Source organism: Sus scrofa, chromosome 3 (assembly GCF_054392235.1).
Source record: "Sus scrofa isolate SSC_HxYL_T2T_F1_AM1 chromosome 3, Sscrofa_HxYL_maternal_Yorkshire_Landrace_v2.0, whole genome shotgun sequence".
Classification (NCBI taxonomy): domain Eukaryota; kingdom Metazoa; phylum Chordata; class Mammalia; order Artiodactyla; family Suidae; genus Sus; species Sus scrofa.
In genome coordinates, this window is record NC_139385.1 from 102,269,199 (window position 1) to 102,284,474 (window position 15,276).

Consider the following 15,276-nt stretch of genomic DNA (forward strand, 5'->3'; position numbering starts at 1 on the left):
GTAATTTAATGCTAAAGGAAAAGAAGGGGGCTCCTAAAAGCCCTTCAGAAACGTAAGGGGCCCCTGGGAGGAAGTGATAAGGAAGAGGGTCTTAAAGAGCAGAAGCTAAGTAGCCTGCTTAGTGAGGTAAGGGTCAGCCAGGAAGAACAGCTTATGCAAAAGCTCTAAAGAAATGACTGATGCTATTTAGAGAACTGCACAAAATGCTACAGGATGGGAGCTGGGCTAGGAAAGGAGGAGGGGATCAGAGGTCAGGGAGACAGGGGCTGGAAAACAGGAAAGGTCAGAACAGAAGTGGTAGGCTTCTTTATCTTGCTAAGAAGTTTGGACTTCCCCAGAAGGGGGATGGTGAGACACTGAAGGACTTCTTTAACAAGAGGGTATGACAGAATGGGGCTTGCACTTAGCAAGCCAGGTAGAAAATTAGTTGGTTGAGGTCCTGGTTAGAAGAATAGAACTGGAGGTGGGAATTCCAGCTGGAAGGATATTGAGTGAGATACATGAAGTTTCAGAGACTGGAACAATGTGAATAAATAAGGATGCTGGCTGTGAGCAGTTTCTCTCACTTCTAGGTAAGGCAACCGTGGAAGGACGTGTCATACTACACATGCTCCACCCAGCGTGCCTACCTCACCTGCCTTGGAGTTTTGGTGTCCCCATCAGCCCCCTCCCCTGCATATGCACACATAGCAATCTCTGGGTACAGGATTTTTTTTTTTGAAGTGTTGGGACTAGATGTGGGTGTGAGTGTAATTATGGTAAGAGTGCATAGTGGCTTGCAAGAAAGAAGCTGTAGGAGAGATTATTTGAGCAGGGAGAGTTATCTCCAGCTGCTTTATAAAGCCCCTGGAGGAGAGACTTCCCATTAGAGGAGACTCCATAAAGGAGGTGGCCCTCTGTCTAGGTCTGGGGCAATAGATAAGACGTGATGGATAGGATGAAGGGAACCAAAAGAGAGGTGCCTTGGAGTTCCTATTGTGGCTCAGTGGTTAAGGAACCCAACTAGTATCCATGAGGATGCAGGTTTGATCCCTGACCTCACTCAGTGGGTTAAGGATCCAGCATTGTTGTGAGCTGTGGTGTTGATTGCAGACACGGCTTGGATCTCATTTTGCTGTGGCTGTGGTATAGGATGGCAGCTACAGCTCTGATTTGACCCCAGCCTAGGAACTTCCCTATGCTGTGGGTGCAGCCCTAAAAAGACCAAAAAAAAAAAGATGGGCCTCAGCAGAGGCCTGTAGTTGGAACAAATAATGTTTGACTAATACCCTTCCCGTGTGCCATAAAATACAAGATCCCTACTCTGACTTTACAGAGGCTGGGTTCTCTGGACTCTCTCATGCTGATGAAAAGACGTGTTGAAACTTGCCTAATAACTCAGTGAAGGGACAGATCCATTTTCTAAGCTCTCAATGGAATATTGAACACCAACTTGAGGCCTTTGAAGAATAATGAATCATAACAATTGACGTGTTTGAGTAGTACAGGATCAGGCTGTGTGCAGTGAGATTTTTACAAATGACCTATGTGCAGTCACCACTAAATAGAGTTTCTTGAAGCGTAAACTGAGTCTATGATCTCCTTGTGCCAAAGCTGTAATTCTCCTAGAAGCAGCTTCCTGAGACTTGGTAAGTAGAGAATACCTTTCCTCCAAATAAGTGGTGGTGCTACATGTAGGAGTGATCTTCACTCTGATGATTTTTATTCATTGTTTACTAAATAAAGGAAAACCCAGGTCACTTAGATTTGATAATGCTAAACACTGGTCAAGAAAGGCTCCAGTTTAAATGACAAAACTCTTGGCCATGGTGGTCCCATCTCTGCTATCCACGGAATGAAATGGCATACACATATTCACCCCCATGTCTCTCACTGAAGCAAAAATAGACCACAAAGCTTTATTCTGAAGCTTACTGATGCTTCTGATATACTAGCCTATTATAACTGTATCTTGCATTTTCACAACATATATTATTTTCAGCGAGGTTTTCATGCACTGTCTCATTGAATTCTTTCCAGCCATTTGCTTATTTTATCTGATAGATCCAGTAGCTGAGATACGTAATTGATTTTTTTGATTGATCAATTAAATGATTGATTTTTTTTCTGCATCGTATGCTAAGATGGTGGCAATATTGGTGACTGATTCTTCCTCAAGTGCCTCTCGTTTTATTCCAGTATTCTGCATATGTATAAGTTACCTGGAAGCCTAGGCTAAGAAGACATCCTTCTTATGCAGGACACATCCCCAAATGTGGAACCTCAGAGCTTTGGAAGTCTCTGAATTCCAGGCTTTCATCAGCTCCATTTCTGACTAGTCAATAGGACATTACACCCAACCCACTTACAAGATTTACAAATGCTACTCTTAGACAGACAAAGGAGGATTTGTACGAGGATTTTATTCATTCTTATCTTGAAATATACATGCATAGGCCACATGTGATTTACCCCCAACATTTCACTATTATAAACAAAGGTGATTTGTTTAGAATGAGAATTATTTATCTATTTTTATTGAGGTGGAGTTGACTTACAATATTCTGTTAGTTTTGGGTATACAGCATAGTGATTCAGTTATTTTTTTAGATCATATTCCATTGTAGGTTATTACAAGATATTGACTGTAACCTCTCCCCTTAATGAGAATTATTAAAAAGTGTTTTCTGGTTTAGAAATCTAAATTTAAGAGCACACCACTGCTCTTAAATATATGCTGTGGCCAAGAATCAGTTGCTTTATATTTTGAGTTGAAGATAATCCTCATGTTAATTAATAATTTAGAAACCTTTGTGCATAGTTTTCTGATACATTCCCTTGGGCCATAATCATTTTATGGGATGAAAACTCAACTCACCAATCTGTCTAGGAAATTAGCTCCAAACTCCCTTGGAAAGAATCCGTATTCTAGAATAGACCACAGTCATAGATTTGTGATTACTTTGGTAAAGACAGACAAATGAGAGCTCTCAAAAGTGGTTTTTCTTTTAGTTTTTATGTGAAGTTGATCTGTATGCAGTGTGGACAAAAGGGAGAAAAAAAGATAGTATTACTTTGGAAAGAGAAACAAAGAAGCAGCGAAGAATGCCACCAACCTAATTCATTTCTGGGTGGAAAAAAAAAAAAAAAAGCCAGAATAATGGTTATTTACAAATAGCTCATAAGAATGAAGATATAATCAACCTTTGCTTCTTGCCTTTTAATTAATAAAATTCCAGTACATTAAATATTAAATAAGCCTTTAGATTTCATTGGCATCTAGATTTGGCCTTTTCTCTAATCTTGGTGACTGGAGAGTCAGCCATTAAGTAAACATCAGCAGTTCTAAGCATCAGACTTGTAGTTTTTGCCATGAAATGACAGGAAGCATAAGGAAAAGAGATACCAACATGCTTGGATCTAAGAAAAGGGCATTTGCATTGCATTGGATCTGGTCCCCGTGTTTGTTAAACTATCCCTGTTTCCTGTAAACTATCTTCTGTTTCTGAGAAACTGGAAATTCTCCAATGGGCGAGGTCCTAACTAATCTCCTTTAACTGCAGACTTGAGGCACTTCTGTAACAAAGCAATAGATAGAGCAAGCTATCTATTCAATTCTAAAAAGTACAGAGATTCCTTCAAGGTAGAGAGTGAAAATGGTGTCATTCTGCTTGCTGCCATCTCCCCTGTGAGCATGTCAGGAGATCTTATGGGCTGATATTGGCAAGAAATTCTAGTTCTTGGGAAGAGTGAGGACTCAGATGTTGCATCCCTGCCACTAGTCTTGTTTCTTTCAACTTTTTCTTGGGTATCATACTAGTGACAAGATAATTGGTAGGTTTGCCTGGTATTATTTGTACTTTATTCAGGTAGTACTCATATTACTCAGGTTGTCCTATACCAAACAATACTTTATTGAGAACTTAAAAAAAAAAAAAAAAGAATAGTGTGTATGTGTAATGGGAAATATTAAGACTTACTTTCTATGTCTTTCATGTTATTTGCCATAGTCTCTCTGGTTACAAAATCACTATCAATCTGCTCTCCTTTTCTTCCTGCTTTATTTCTTTCCCATTACTCTGTATTTGTTTATTTTTTTCTCTTCCACAGAAGTCACCTTCTACGTGCTAGTCTGTGTATATGCCATATCCTTTTCTTTACTGGTTCTATAACTATTTTGTCTTAACTCAGGTGTCTGAACCTGGGATCCTATAGTTGGTTACTAAATGTGTTTCTCTGCATATTTGAGAGGCACCATTTGTCTTCATGCTAACACTTTAATACAGAAATCCTGTCATTCAGGAGGAATAAGATTGACTTCAGTGTGTCACCAAGAAAACCATCCCATTTAAAAACAAAAAAGCATTTCTCACATTAGCCTGCTACACTTCTTTAAAGCATTTTTTAGCCACAGCAACACAGCCATTTTTCAGACTTCCAGTTAAAGATTAGGCTTTTAGTTTTAACACATAAATACCCAACAGGAATGGATTATTTTTACAATGACAAAATATTTATTGATTTTATTAGGAACAAAAAAAATGCCCTAGGGAGGAAGGTAAAAAATATATACCTATAATTCCAATACTGTTAAATCTTGATTTTTATGTCCTAATCTTTTTATGTGTATAATATAAACCGCACATTTTGAGATCATGTTAATCTTAACATATTAGAGTGTTTTTCTATTCCACTAACATTTACAAAAATTAACTGCCTATTTTTTATGTGAGTATACTGATATGCTTAGTATTTTACTATTATTGGAGTTTTTCACCAGCAACTTTGCTTTCTTAAGTAATTCTGCAGTGAACACCTTTATGCAGAAAACGTTTTGTTTCTTTAGGATAACTTCCTGATGTGAATTAATAGGACAAAAGGGATGAACATTTTCAGGCTCTTGATAAAAATCTCTTAATAGGTTGTTGAAAACGACTTTTTTTTTTTTTTGGTCTAGGCGAGTCAGTGTTTTTCTTGTCATTCTGTTTGAGCTCTTTCTAAATAAATGTGTTTTAATGTACTTAAATGATCATAATTTCTATACTGGTATCCAGAATGCACTTTGCTTTATTCTGAGCTTCACTGTAACCCCGTATTTGTGAGATGAAAAGTTCAATGCTTATAATTTTCTTTTAGGTGAAGCTAGACCTAGAGAATAGGGGTGTCAGACTCAGGATGGATGATTTGGCCAACATCCATTCTCTCATTGCTAAGGAGATAGATAATACTAGGAAAAGATCCCTGTGGGAGTGGAAGAGATTGTAGCAAAAGGAAGAGAAAAGAAAAGCCTTGAGAGTTTTATATAGATACACAGCTCACAATTCTGCTCACAAACCAGTCTCTTCATAAACATTCAGCAAGGCAAATTAAGTAGGCCTGTTCTTTCTTATTTCACCCCTATTCTGTTCTTTGCTGTCCCTTCGGATACATTTTGGTCACTCCTTTCACAATGAGTGACCTTGATTTCTATCAGATTCTGATTTTACTGCATAGGTATGTAATATATTAGGGTAAGGGCAGCCTCAATGCATTTTTTCAGCTCTCCTCCAAGTCTGGCCCTTATTTTAGGGAAGTTCCAGGAATCTTCAGAGAGTGAGTTGACCTAGTATTTAAGAACTGTTGAGTTATTTCTATCGTTGTTGTTATTGTTAGCTTAAATGTATAATGTGGCCCAGTTTGAGTCTATCTCATTTTCCTCAGGGGATTAAAAAAAGTTTTTTTTCCTCAGAGGAAAAAAGGATGTCTTGCTTTTCTCCTGGTTTAAAGCCCAGCATTTTACGAATCTTCTTTGGACCTAGAATCAAATGCTAAACCTAGTTACAATACGTAATGAAGATTAATCCTATCATTTTTGGATCACAGACTCTTTACGGCCAGTGAGTTTTACCATCTGAAGAGAAAGAGAAATAGTTCCTTAGGAAGGAGCTTAGCTTGGTGCTTCATAATGAAGCTCTCTGTTTTGTGTTTAGTTTGTGGTAAATGGGATACAGAATGTTTCAATATGCATTACTGGATTTTGTGCTCACAAACTGGATTTGAAAAGCAGGGCAGGATGTAGTCACCTGTTTTACAGATGGAGAAACCGAGACTCCAAAGGTTAAGTGGCTTATTGAGGGTCATACAAGTAGAAGTTATGGAGGTGAGATTTCTAAACTAGTTTTATTTGGACAGTACCATACTGTGTAAAGTGAACAGGCTGTAATGAAGTTTATAGTCACTTAAGATATGTCTCATTGCAGGAAGGCTGTGGCTGGGAGATCGAAAAAATAAGCAAATTGATCAAAGAGAGGATGATTATGACTGCGAAGAAACAGAGGAGAGAGTTTCCACTGATCTGAGACTAGGTCGATTTCAGAAAGGTTATGGTTGATTTGCATCAATGGGAGATACTAGTGAAAGTTAACTGGTGCAAGACAGAAAATGCTTCAGACAATCATTATGTGGCCTGAACCCTCACAATCAAGATAGAGACTGACAATTTTTGAAGAGTCTTGTGAAATGAGATCAATATTTTAAAAATGTCTTTGTTCAATAAATATCTGACTTTTCAGTAGAAAATAAATTCCAGTTTCTATATAAAAACAACTTGACATTTTTCAGTAATACTTTTTAATGAGCATTGCTCTGAGCTATAATATAATGAAATTTGCTTAAAAGTAGAACAGGCTGGTAATACTTGGCAGAACAAAGAGGCATATGGTAAAACAGTTGTGATTTATTGGCAAAGGCTTTCAATTTTTGGAAAGCTAGATGCTTTCGGCAGAGTGGACTGCATCTTGATATTCAGTCCCAAAAAGGAAACATGGCAAAACAATATGCTTAGATTACACTGGTCTGATATATATTTAAAGCATTATTCCCTTTGAATTTATGGTTATAAATACAGGCTGTGTTCATGTTGCAAAGTAAAACAGACAGTTGAAATTTTCCTGATAAGTCATATTTCCATACCATTTTATATGACATCTAGAAAAGTGTGCCATTTTCGAGGGCAACGAGTTGGTTTGGAAAGGAAAAGCAGGTGATTCTCCTTCTCGCATTGTGTTAGTGTTGGGTGTTGAATTTAGTTTCCTACAAATTTATTTTAACTGTTTTCTCAATCTTAATTTTATGATGATAAAAAGATTTACCCTTTCAACAGACTTTAAGTGTACAAGGTATTGTTAGCTATAAACTTATTTTTACTAAATCATAAGAGAATGTGGATATGTAAGGTAAACTAGGAACATACTGTTTGAGTAAAATCACTCAGAGTGAGATCAATATCTCATCTGAAGACCAGTGATCCCACAAGTAGGCCTGATTACCCAAACACCAAATGGCATTTCCTTTGTCTTTTATAGAGAACAGGCTATTTTTGTCCTTATGATTTAAGAAATCTCAAATGAGCAGTGAATGAATCACCTGTCCATTTTCCTTTTATGGTATATTAATTCAATATGTTTATCAAAGCCATTTATTTTCCTGGAGTATTATTTTATTCTTCAATTAAACCGGTACATTAATGCCTTGAGGAATTCCCCTTAACCCTCAACTTGTCATCATGAATTTATTGAAATGTAGCAAATGGTAAAATAACGAGCTGCCAAATGGCTTCCTTTTGGTTTCACTAATTTATGTTTGTGGCTTGTCAGTCACACTCTATACACAGCTAGAAATTTGCAGCTGAGGAAAAAGTCTCCCACTTAGGGATTACCTTGTCAGATTGCATGGAACATGATATAATAATTTTTTTTTCTTTTTATTCCCCTACCTCATCTCTCTTTAACATAGTTTCCTGAAAACATGTAGGGTTGTTTTTTTGTTTTTTTTTGTTTTTTTTCCTAGCACTTTAACCTTTTGAGTACTTATTTCCTTCCCTTTTCTGGTAATCTCTTCTTGTACCAGCTTCAGGAGAGAGATAAGGACATAAAAGATAACTGGAAATGGTTATAATAATGCTGCTAATAATAATAGGCTATCATGTAAGCTGGCCTGTAAGAGGGTGATGGAGTCCCTGAGGTTTCACTGCCAGGCTGGACTGAAAATCAAGTTGTGCATGGGCGGGATTAGTCACTTGTAGACTGTCGTGATGCTTTTGTTTTCTTTCTTCCGTTTGTGCTGCCTGTAATGGAGAGGTGGCGCAGCATCTCATTTGTTTTTGCTGGGAGTCTCCCCTGTTCAACATGCTCAACATGTCTACTTCCCATTGTGATTTCCTCACAACCTGTTCCTCTTCTGTATAGGTATATAAAGTCATGAGACTTAAACCATCTCAGCCTTATTTTGTTCTCTTATTTTTGTTCTACAATCGTAGCCATCTTGAAAACCCTAGTGGAATCCTTTTCTTCCCCCCCAAAGATTAGAGGCAGGGGGGAGAAACATTACAAATATTTCACCAAGTTCAAATAATACTAAACCACTAAATTTATGGAGCATACAAATCATTTAACACCAAGATTAAATAATGAAGTTTTTTGGATATGTGCTTTTTTTTCCTCAGATGAAGTATAATAAATAAACCATGTCAGTTATAATAGGATTCAGTTGAATAGTATTTCTACAAAGAGCATATCAAGTAAAGATGGTTTTTAAATTTGAATTAAATGCATCTAATTATCAACTATTACATTGCTTAATTTGGGGGGCAGTTTTAAGGAACACGACTCATTTGTCTCACATGTTTTAAACACATTATAGAGGATTAGAAATCACTATATTATTATTCCTTCTAATCTTCAAGAGAGTCTAAATATTGCAGCAATCCCTGAATTGTCAATGCCTCTGGATCTTGGAATAAAATAAAATGGGTGCCTTGGAAAAACCTGCTATTTGTTCACTTTTATCATGGTGTTGTATTTAACAGGGCTTTCATTGAATACACATAATGGGGAGAAATCTGTTCTGAAATTTAAATTAATGAAAGCTTTTCAAAATGGCTTCCAAATAAAAAATTTAGGCTTCTTTTCAGAGCATGGGTAAGGATGGGAATTCTGATTAGCTGCACAATGTAGATTGCTTCATGCTTCATCTCTGCAAATCAGCAGTTTGAAATCCTGTAGTTAGCATTGGGTGCTCTCCAGTAAGATTTTATGAACATCAGCTTGGTATTTGGCAGAAATACAATGTCAGTTGTCCAGACATCATTTTTCTCAATGAGCACATGTTTATATGTTAAATAATCACAGAACCAAATCAATTACAGTTTTATTTCCATTGGCAGAGGTTAATGCCCTGTGTGGTATATTTACACATCAGAAGGCTAAGCATTGTGAACCTTGGAGGTAAGGAATAGTTATACAAAAGGGGATGATAGGTAGGCCAAAGAATTGTTGTTTCTTGAGTATGTTAGTTTATCTGAGTTTTTGGCTTACTCTGTAAAATAATTCAGTTGGACTAATGATGCTAAAAGGGGCTGCTTGAGTCTGAATCAGCACTTGTACCTACCTCTGTATAAACCAGTGCTTTAAGAGCGTCTGTGCTCAGGGTAACTATTCTGAATTGAACAGGCTGGGTTGAATTTCAATAGTAACTATTTCCTAGTTCTTATTAATATTTGCCAGGCACCATGCTATGTGATTGAGAGTGTGCATGGCTTTAACCTTCAGAACAGATCTGATGGGCCCTTCTCTTAAGCATCCCGGAGAAGTGACATTTGTAGAAGGTTTTGCTTAAGTAATGTTCTGAGTTCATCCCTACATCTGGAAAATGGCTCATTGAATTGTCTGGTTATTTTTTCCTCTCCTTTTTGGCCAAGAGCAAGTAGGCTGTTAGAAGGCTGAGGAGAGATTCTTCCACTCTAAAGAATCATTAAAACTGGGGATTACACAGGCTTTTCCATACCTTTGTACACTCAGAGGACACTGATCATACGCTGTCACAAGCCCTGTATTTACAAAAGATGGTAAGTAAGGTGGAGCCTATTTCTGCTCTGAGAACTGCAGCTTCTTTCATCTTCTCAGGCAAACTTTTATTAATTTGCGTGCAAGGCAGTTTGACTTCCATAGTCAGCTGGGTTTTGCTGCTATCACTTGGAAGTTTATTTCCCCTAGTGTCTGTACAAGCCCTACTTTGGGAGAAGATGCAATCAGACCCTAGAGAATTCTTTCTTTAAGAGAGCACACTTTGCTAACTCAGTCCTACTTCAAGGGAAAATACAAATTTATTTATCCATTTATAGTTGCAAGTGGATACAATAGTGTTCAATGGACTAAATATTCAAGCAATAAACTCTTATTTATTCAAAGCTATGAAAACAGCTCTATTAATATTATGATTAAGCCAGCCATGGGAGCTATTACATTCAAATTAAGGCTTTCACTGGCCTAGCTTTGCACAAGTGACCTATCTCTCAAAACTTTCAAGTAGACCTTAGGTGCCACCTGTGCCACTGCCACCTCTTCCTTTCACCCTCTTCTTAAATCAGAATGTCTTCTTTGTCCTATTTTCTCAAAGTGTGTTCTTACTGTATAGCAGGCTATTAATAAAAAGCAAATATAACAAAGAAAGGGCCAGTCCCATAAGCATTATTCATGAGGGAATATGTATCTTTGTTGGTGCATTCTGTATTTTGCTTTAATAAACATAGTTGTTGAGTATGATGTTCTGAACATTTATGTCTTATTCCCCTTGAAGCTAATAGGTGAAACTTACTTTTTGCTACTTATTTATTAAAGACCATCATTTATCGTTTACAAAAAATATTGCCCAGATATACACAAGAGTGTCCTGATAATGGTAATGAAAAGCGACTACTCCTACCGCCGCTTGTGTCCATACCAGTATTCAGTCTAGGTTGGCTTAATCTTGAAGCCTATTCCAATCAGACTGAAGACCAAACACTTCAGGTCCTGAGCATGATAATATAATACTCATAAGCTCTCTGGATTCTTGGGTTGATTGATATCAATGAGGGAACCAATTTTTGATGTTGTGAAAGAAATACGTTCATCTCCAATGATGATTTCAAGCTTATTTTGGCTCCCTGGGTCAGGAGGAGGCCACAAAGCATCATCCTTGGGAATTTCATTTTCTTCATCAGTTATTCTTTTCAGTTCCTCCATCACATTTTTGTGTACATAAGCCTCCTTTCTGAGCATGACATCATTTTTATAATCACTGTTGTTGGCATATATCAGTTTCCTGTCAGGTCAGAACTCAAACTTGAGGAATTCAGGGTTGAACTTGCCCTAATAACCCAGGTAGTAACACAGAAGTCACTCTCCATGGCTCTGAAAATTGGTTTTAATTTCAAGGAAATCTACATTCACTTAGGCCAGCTAATTAGTACTTGCATAGGCTCTTTGGTGGTAGTTAGAAAAACCACTTGCATAGGAATTTTGGCACTAGAATAAGAAAACATTAAAGCAGTCAGGAACTCAAATTTCCAAAAATCATGGAATTCATTGACTTTTAGACTTGCCAGGCAGGAAAGAAGTGCTTTGGTTTTCCTTACCTTGCCTTCACTTTCCTTTTTTTTTTTTTTTTTTTTTATGTTTTTCCACATCTAGTGAGCCACCTATAAGAAAAGAACAGTCAGTTTTTAAGTGAAATTTTATAATTTTTACTTAATAGTAAATAACTGAAACAAACCAACAAAATTTCTAGGGAACCCCCCCCCCCAAGAAAAGAAAACAAGTTAAAAAGTCATGTGTTGTCAGATGAAAGCTCTAAGAAAGAAATCTGATGGAGTTCCCGTCATGGCACAGCAGAAACGAATCTGACTAGTATTCATGAGGATGCGGCTTCAATTCCTGGCCTCAGTCAGTGGGTCTGGGATCCAGCGTTGCCGTGAGCTGTGGTGTAGGTTGAAGATGCTTGGATCCCACGTTGTTGTGGCTGTGGCTGGCAGCTGTAGCTCCGATTCAACCCCTAGCCTGGGAACCTCCATATACTTTAGGTGCAGCCCTGAAAGGCAAAAAAAAAAAAAAAGAAATTTGACCTTAAAACAGTATAGGCTTCTATCATTACTATCACTATTATTATTTTAATTTGTATAAAACTTGCTGATGGTAGGATATGAATTGCAGTATCTGGTAAGATCTCCTTTTCCAATTTATGGCAGTGTAAGTCATGTTCCCAATGTCTACTCAGATCTTAATTTTGCATATTGTCAATATGGAAGACCTATGCTAACAATGACTGTCAGTGATATTAGGTAAGGTCTTTCAAACCATAAATATAGGATTGTGAATAATATAATTCTCTCTTACAAACTTTCACAACTGAACTAACCTTTTAGTTTGAGTAGTAGTGGATGGTGTGGTTAAGATGTCTCTGTTACAATTCTATTTCAACCATTGATTTACTGGGTAACCTTGGACGTGTTCCTTTCTCTTTCTGAATCTCAGCTCCCTCATTTGTAGAATGGAAAGTTGGCTTCAGATGACCTTCAGATGGAAAGATGGCTTCCAGATATTAAATATTATAATTTTACAAATTAATTCTTCTATATGGCCAGTTAGATTGATTACTCCACCAGCAGATATTTATCTGAAGGAACCAATTTATATTCAGTCTAAAATTGTCATGTTATTCCTCTTTATAAATCCTTTGACGATAACCATATTCTCTGTTATATTGATGCAATGATGCTTTGTTAGAGATATTTTATTTCTTGTGAGCCTATGTTTCCTCCTCCCAAATTGTCTCTGAGGCTAGGCAGCTGCCAAGGATTATGTACTAACTCCTGGGAAATTGTCCAGAACAAAAATGGAATCAGGAAAGGATGTAGAGCACCAACTGGGATCAAGTTCTGACCCTTTACTCTCCATGGCAAAAATAATGGAATTCATTGGTTTCTAGACTATAACATAGATAAGGTTCAGAAGCCAACAAGGCAGAATGAATTGTTATGCCACATCTTCTTGGAATGGACTACTTTTAAGGCAGCTTGTAGCATCTTTGGACAACAGTAGGAGTGGCTGTCTCAGGTACAATACATAAATAACCATTTTATAAATCTGATGTATATCAACTTAGATGTTTGATCCAGATAAGGGGAAGAAAATCTGAGAATGGGTGGGGGATTTTGAAAAACTTAAGATGCAGAGACCAGCTTTTTCATAAAGCATCAATTCCTAGCATCACTGTCAGTAGGCCTGGTTATCTTGTCTGTCTGTGAGATTGAGCTGTCAGGAAGCTTTCTTTGTTGGACTTCGGCATTAGACATACTTGCTGTATGAACTTCTGCAAAACTTAAACCAGACACTCACTGACAATAGGTATTATATGAAGCAATATATTCCTCAGAGAAATGAAAAGTTGTGTATCTGATTTGGGGGGGTCTCTTAACTCAGCCAGTTGAGTATTTTTATTGCCTTACAGAAATTTATAGTTGTCAGTGGCAGTTGGGACTCCAATTTTAAGCATTTGCCTAATTAGGCACATTAGCGAAATAGGTGATTCTGGGTGAGGAGCTATCAACTACTACAGACTTTTCCAGCTCCCAAACTAAACGTGTCCCAAACAAGGAAGCCGAAAAAGCCTTGAAAACTGTTTGAGGGATTTGGGGATTATTTATAATTTACCATGGTGCCTTTGTTGTATTGATTATAACTTTCTGTGCTTACGGGGATTAATTAATAAGACTAAATATGAAAGGCTGCACACTAATGTCATTAACAGGAATCATAATTACAGAACATAATTGCCAATAATTCTTCAATGGTTATTTAGTAATCAGATTCTTTTGAGGTTAAATGAAATCAAATAGGCGTTTCATTCATAGAGATATTAGCTGTACAGTAATGCATAAGCACACTTGTCACTCAACCTCATCAATGCCAAAGGAGGCCTGTGGTATTTCCAGGAGTAGTTGAGTAAGGGCTTTTTACAGGGCCAGGATAAGGTGCCGAGTGAAAGTAGAGCCTTTGGACTTTAAGAAACATAGATTCTAGTCTTGGTTGTGTTACTAGTTGAATGATCTCTGACATCCACCAACCCCTAACAAACCTCTGTTTCTTTATCTATCAGTAAAGGCAGTGCCTAGCTGATGATGTCTTTGAAATTAAGTGAAATAATGCTTGTGAAATATTTAATATCATGTATAGTACATGGTAGGTACAGTTCAAAATAGGAGGCTGGATTTCTTTATGGCATAGCAGGTTAAGAATGTGGTGTCATCATTATAGTGGCTTGGGTAGCTGCTATGGCATGGGTTTGTTCCCTGACCCAGGAACTTCCACATACCATGTGTGCAGCCAAAAAAAGAAAAGGAGGCTGTATGTGGTCATAGTAGAGGTAACGGCACCCAGCAGCAGCCAGGACACAGGTGATGATTGGTGGTATTATTATTATTACCCATGTGGAAGAGCACATTCATGAATGGTGAAGTAGAGAAAATTACTTGAGGAAACAGAATCTTAACTTGCCTCAAGAAGAGTTATTGAGGAGTTCCCATCGTGGCTCAGTGGTTAACAAATCCGACTAGGAACCATGAGGTTGCGGGTTTGATCCCTGGCCTTGCTCAGTGGGTTAAGGATCCAGAGTTGCTGTGAGCTGTGGTGTAGGTTGCAGACGTGGCTCAGATCCCAAATTAGGTATGGCCTCATTGGCTTGATGTTGGAATCAAACTTGGAATTCCACCAGCTAGATTGGCTTGGGAGTGAGATGAAATTAACTTGAAAGAGGCCTGAGTATAAGGCCACTTCTGAGCTATGGTCATCTTTTTCTGATTCCTGTCAACCTAAATGATCTATTGCACACCCTCTAGTGCCGGCCTCTGTCTTGCTTAATCTAATAATCTTCTCTGAACAGAGAGAAGTCCATGGGTAGGGTTTATTAGTACACTTCAGTACACTTCCTGTAATTCACTCTCCCTGCTTTATTATTATTATATTGTGGCCATGCCTGTGGCATGTGCAAATCCTGGGGCCAGGGATCAAACCTGTGCTACAACAGTGACTCGACAATGCTGGATCCTTAACCCACTAAGCCACGAGGGAACTCCCACTCTCCTGGCTTTAAACAGCAGTGTGAGCACTTTCTGGCCACCCTGAACGGGTTAAGGAATTTAACTGGAGTGTTCAGCCAATCCCCATATCTGCTTTTTTTTTTTTTTTTTTTTTTTTTTAATTCTGCTTTCAACCCACTACCTTCATCTATCTTCCCCAGCTGGATATTGATCAGCTCTTGAAATGGTCTTTCTCATTTCTAGACACTCTCTGCAGATACTGTAGAAGTGGAGGAGAATATGGTCCTGCCCTTAAAATGCAGTTATTTCAGTACAGAGCATTAAGAGGTTCTGATAAGGGAGATGATGCATAGCAACCCTCTAGTGGCCAGTGAGGTCCCAGCCAACAACAGAAAAGGAAAGCC

At 37.8% G+C, this 15,276-nt stretch overlaps 1 protein-coding gene and 1 pseudogene across 50 annotated transcripts in view; one reads left to right on the forward strand and one right to left on the reverse strand.

Annotated features, from left to right (window-relative positions):
- Window positions 1–15,276, forward strand: part of NRXN1 (neurexin 1) — a 1,114,648-nt gene that overhangs the window by 282,183 nt on the left and 817,189 nt on the right. The window lies entirely within an intron of this gene.
- LOC100518726 (protein mago nashi homolog pseudogene) lies at window positions 10,749–11,174 on the reverse strand (annotated as a pseudogene).